Here is a 6000-nt window from a genome sequence, read left to right on the forward strand (position 1 = left end):
CGGCAGGGCCAGCAGGGCGCAGCACACGGAGCTCCGGGCGCATAGCAGCACCAGGCTGTGGCACCAGCACAGCGTCTGCTCAGAAGGCAGTGGGCTCTTCAGCAGTGGATGCTGGCTTACACCCAGCTGGGAGCTATAGTCTAGGGGGTGTGATCGCCACCTTGGGCCCCCCCTGTATACGTCTGTGGCATGTAATAATAGCCCCGGCTCCCCCCATGCCCGCTGGTTTAATTCCCTTAAATCGTGGGTCCGTGGTGAGGGGGCGGGGCTTAAATGACGCGATCGCTGCATTTCGCGGCATTTAAGTGATGTCAGCCTGGCCCCCACCCCCCTGACTTGTTGCCTCTCCGGTCTTCTCCCGGAGAGGTGAATTCTGAATTAGGCAAGTATGCCCCGGCCTTAGGGAGGGATCTGCACCGGGGCAGTGTAGTGTATGGCCGGGAGGGAGGGGAGCATTATCTGTCACTCATCCCCTGTGTGTACAACACTGGGCGGAGTTGTTATACACAACTCCGCCCAGCGTTATACACACGGGGATGATTGACAGATGTGGCTAAATATATGATATATATATATATATATGTATGTATATATACCAGATGGTCCCCCTGTAACTGACGGCGCAGCTTCAATGAGGTAGGCGAGACTCCAACGGTAAAGTTTCAAAACAATGCAATATTTATTTCAGTGAGCCATTGCCTACGTTTCAGCACTTTATTTTTTAGCTACACGCCCTGATGAAAAGACAAAAGTCTTGAAACGTAGGCAATGGCTCACTGAAATAAATATTGCATTGTTTTGAAACTTTACCGTTGGAGTGCCGCCTACCTCATTGAAGCTGCGCCGTCAGTTACAGGGGGACTATCTGGTATTATCACCTCAAGGAAGGCACCACGGACTCTCATCCCTGTCAGCAGCAGTGCCGATCTTCAGAAACATATATGTATATATATATATATATATATATATATATTGATACTTCATTTTTGAGTACAAGAGGAGAGCGATATATGCGATATATATCTTTGTATATATTACTTAATTTTCAGCTAAGTGTTTAGAAAGCTTAGGCATTCACAAATATTTTGTTGTGTGTATATATACATTTTTATCAAGTTTATTGTGTGTATATCCTGATATTAGATTAGTTTTTTTGTCTAAAAACGTTCCATAGAATTTATTTAGCAAATATGTAATGTTATGTATTGCATATAATTTTATACGTAGTCCTTGATGATGAAACGCTTAAGGGGTGTGGCCTAGTGTTGTCTTGCTGTAGAAGCGTCACTGCTCCATCTTTCTGTGAGGTTCGTGGTGATTTATGCTGAAAATCATTGCGGTTGTGGTAACCGCCGCCAAGGGTACGCGACCCATTGCTTTTATATCGTGGACAACTGTAACACCCCATAACTGTGGAATAATAGGTGCTGTGCATTCCAGTTAACCAGGGGTTAATATACCCCAGCACTAGGCACAGCTCAGACCTAAAGAGTTAAACACAGACAGGCTGGAGTGTGACAGGAAGAGAGAGGTCAGAGGTGACTGAGGAAGTTAGCAGCTAGCACAGAGAGAGGAGACTTCTCCATGCAGCCTGAAAGACACTGGGCAACCTAGAGAGAGGAAGATAGCAGTGTGGCACTTGTGACCCCTGACCTGCCAGACACTTGAGCAGCACAGAGCTCCAGTAATGAGTGGCAGCCCAGCCTGTGAGAGAAGGAGCCAGTCAGGCAGCGTGCAAACTGTTCAAGAGAACACAGCAGTCACAGTGTCAAGCTGCCAGAGCCCTGCAGTAATATTAAGTGCCAGCCCAGCAGCCAGCACATGGGCAGCACAGAGCCCAGCAGCCAGCACGTGGGTAGCACAGAGCACAGTAGCCAGAGCCCAGCAGCATGGTGCAAGCAGCAGCAGAGCCTGGACAGCAGAGGCACCATTGATGCAGTCACCAGGGACAGATCAGCGGTGACAGAGTCCGGAAGATCGAGACTGGTTGGAACCAGCACCTGCAGCCGATACAGGTACCTTACTGCACACTGTGCCCCTGCCTACCATCCCTATTATATCGCCCGCCAGGCACATTATAGGGTCAGGGACCCATGGACACCCCTAGCGCATGACAGGGTTGTACCCATTGAGGCCGCATAGAGAGTCACAGTGCAGGCCAGTGGCCAATAGTCCTGTGTAGCTGATTGTGGCAACGTCTAGGCGCCCACACTAGCACTCCCAGGAGGGTACACAGCACTGGTGAAGACTTACTGATCCCAGCCGGACGCCTGGGTAAGGAAACAGGGTAACTATAAGGGCCCAAAGGCCTCCTTACCAACACTTGAGAGTGATCTAACCCTTCCAGGACTCCAAGTGGGATTCACCCACGCCCTAGTAAAGCGACCTCGCTTACAGCAAACCAAGAGCCCTTCTTATATTGTTTTTCCCCTGGCCCATCTTCAGATAGGAGCACCGCTTGGGCCCCACCGAAACCCCTGTGCACGGGTCAGGTTATTAGGACCTGCAATCCGGGACTTTAGTTAAACGTAATGGTTACCGGTAACCTTAGGATATGTGCATGCTAAGAGTCTATGGTGAATAGAGGTCAGAAGCACTGATTGGCTTCCTAAGTAATGAGTAATGTTGAGCATTATGGTAAAACATTTCTTTCTATGCATTGTCTAGTATTATGGTAAAACATATCCTTCTATGCACTGTCTAGTATTATGGTAAAACGTTTCTACACTATTGCACTTTGTTCGCTTGTTGTGATAATACTGTTAAACTATTCAATGAAAGAGGTTGACGTCCTCAGTGACAGATTCCGGAATACAAGGTCAACCTAACCCAGTAGTCGAGTGTTCTGTCTCCATTCCTGTATAAAGAGAAGACTCCAGACTGAGATCCGTGAAATCGGGGAAGCACAACCCCCACCGCATCCATAAGGTAACTTCTCCTTTTGGGTGTCTACAGTTTTCTGGCGTCACGAACAGGATATAGTCGACGCGGAGTATAATCTGATACCAGGATGGACGCAGTACAGGTTGGGGGTGGACAACCACCCGGTGTGCCCCCCAACGGCGACCAACAGGCTGCCCCTCCAGTGGCAGTACCTGCTCCAGCAGCAACCCCTCATGCTCCCATCACGCTACCCTATTACTTTGGGGCCCCATGGATGCTGACTTACAGTGGGGACCCCAACAAGGGCGCCGCGTTCACGGCATTCAGGAACCAGATGAAGTCCATGGCCCAGTTCTACACCCCGAGCGAAGAACAGAGGGTACAGATCCTAATCGGCCAACTCACGGGCTCTGCCCTTAGCGAGGTCGAATCGTGGGATGATGACCAAAAGAAGGACACCGACCAGATCTTGAATTGGCTGGCCGTGATCCTCGAGACCACCACCCTCCCGGAGTTGAAGATGCAACTCTACGGTCGGAAACAGCGACCAGGCGAAACCCTCCGGGATTTCGCCCTAAGTCTACAGAAGGCCCTGAAGCTCATCCAAGCGGCTGACAAAGATGAGGTGCGTAACAGCGATGAGGCGCTCACTCTCCAGTTCGTGGAGGGAGCGTCGAACCCCACCGTCAAGACCCAGCTGCGAATTCTGAAGATGCAGATGCCGGGGAAGTCCTTTGCTGACTTTAAGAACGCCGCCATCCGGACCATCGGGAATCACGCCGACCCCGAGGTAGAATACCCAGAAATGGCGGGGGCTCGAGGACCCGTGGCCACGAGCTCTGAACAAGTTGGCCGACTGAAAGGCCGGACCACCCAAGGTGACAAACCGCCAGCGGGGAATCCAGACCAATCCCTCCAGCGCCAGGTGGAAGACCTGGTCCTTGGGATGGCTGCAATGCAGCGAGACATACGCCAGCTGACACAGCAAACCACGTCCAACCGCGGGGAGGCCAGATGGAAGATGGAAGGACAGCAGTCGAACCGGAATCGATGGGACCCACCCCGAGAATATGGGAGGCGAGCCTCAAAACCATTCGACCATCAAGGCCAGCCCATCTGTCGACACTGTCAGGAGGCCGGGCACGTCAAGAGAAACTGCCCCTCGTCCGACCATATAAACTGCAATGCCCCGAGGATGAGGGCCGAACCTCGGGGAGAACATCGGGAGTAGACTCAGACCCGGAGGATTGGTGGGTCCAATATGTAGGACAATGCCCGAGGATCCCAGTAGTGATCAACGGGATAGAGACAGTGGCCATGATCGACACCGGGTCACAGGTATCCATGATACAGTTACCCACTCTCCAAAAGTATTGGGGAAAAGTACCGTTTAGACAGCCCCCCACGCAAGTGAAGGTGGTTGCTGCCAATGGCCGAGAGGTCGTCTGCAACGGGTACTGGGAAGCAGATTTGCAGATTGGATGAACCCGCTTACCCAGGCAGGGTTATTTAGTGATCACCTGCGGGGAAGGGAGAGTTGCTCCCATCATCCTGGGCATGAACATACTAAGGAATTGCCCTGAAGAGCTGATTGCAGCGTTAAAGCAGGAACCAGTTAACCAAGACCAGGCTGGGGAGATCACCCAACGGCACATAATCTGCATCCAGGGGAGCCAAGTGGAGAAGAGAGTGCTGGCCCCGCGTACCGAAGGGACGGTCAAGTGGTTTAACATCTGAAGGGGATATGGCTTCATCAACCGGAACGACACAAGGGATGACATTTTTGTCCATCGGACAGCCCTAAGGAAGAGCCACTCGCGGAGACTTCTGTGCAGTCTCAGAGAAGGCGAGACGGTGGAGTTCGATGTGGTGGAGGAGGAAAAGGGTGCCAAAGCGGTGAACGTGACTGGTCCAGGTGGGGTGCCAGAGAGAAGAAACCGGCCGGGCCCCGACAGGCGTCCTTTCCGCAGGCGTGCCCATTGGTGCCAAAGTGGACAGATGGAGGCACCGATTTCCCTCAGCCCAGTCTCACGGCATCTACGCTTAAGAGTGAACCTCGTTCCCGCCAATAGAGGAGAGAAGCCGGTTGCAGCAGAGGAGTGGAATCACCCCACCCCTATCGTTAACAGTCGTCCCCGGCGTAGATTTCACCATAAATGGGAGGCCGAGCCCTACGTGGTCACCAAGAGCCCGACGGCAGCAATCGAAGTCCACCAAAGCGGAGAACCGGACAGGACTCGACTGCACTGGGTACATTGCAACCAGCCTAAGTCATACTCTCGACAGACAGAGGTCCCTACCGTCGCCCCCGGGAGCATGCCCAGGGGCCCGCAGGAACTGCTGTTGAACGTAGGGTGGAGCATACCGTCCATCCCGGCTATACTGACCACAGAACCTGTAGAGGACTCCAGCCCGGTACCGAGAATAAGCTCCAGCTGTAATAATCTCATGCCGTTCTGATGTTATATATTTATGTATATATGTATAGGTTGTTCATTTATGTTGACACTGTTATAACTGTCGGTAGGTTGCTCTTCTTACTGAAAGTATTCGGACTGTGAAAGAGACTTTACGGATTCAGAACTTTGAAAGGTTCGGACTTATGTCTCCGAGAGCGTGGCGTGAGGACACGCACATAAAAAAGTATGGGCGGATATAACACCCCATAACTGTGGAATAATAGGTGCCGTGCATTCCAGTTAACCAGGGTTTAATATACCCCAGCACTAGGCACAGCTCAGACCTAAAGAGTTAAACACAGACAGGCTGGAGTGTGACAGGAAGAGAGAGGTCAGAGGTGACTGAGGAAGTTAGCAGCTAGCACAGAGAGAGGAGACTTCTCCATTCAGCCTGAAAGACACTGGGCAACCTAGAGAGGAAGATAGCAGTGTGGCACCTGTGACCCCTGACCTGCCAGACACTTGAGCAGCACAGAGCTCCAGTAATGAGTGGCAGCCCAGCCTGTGAGAGAAGGAGCCAGTCAGGCAGCGTGCAAACTGTTCAAGAGAACGCAGCAGTCACAGTGTCAAGCTGCCAGAGCACTGCAGTAATATTAAGTGCCAGCCCAGCAGCCAGCACATGGGCAGCACAGAGCCCAGCAGCCAGAGCCCAGCAGCC

Source organism: Crinia signifera, chromosome 19 (assembly GCF_055691185.1).
Source record: "Crinia signifera chromosome 19, ASM5569118v1, whole genome shotgun sequence".
NCBI lineage: Eukaryota > Metazoa > Chordata > Amphibia > Anura > Myobatrachidae > Crinia > Crinia signifera.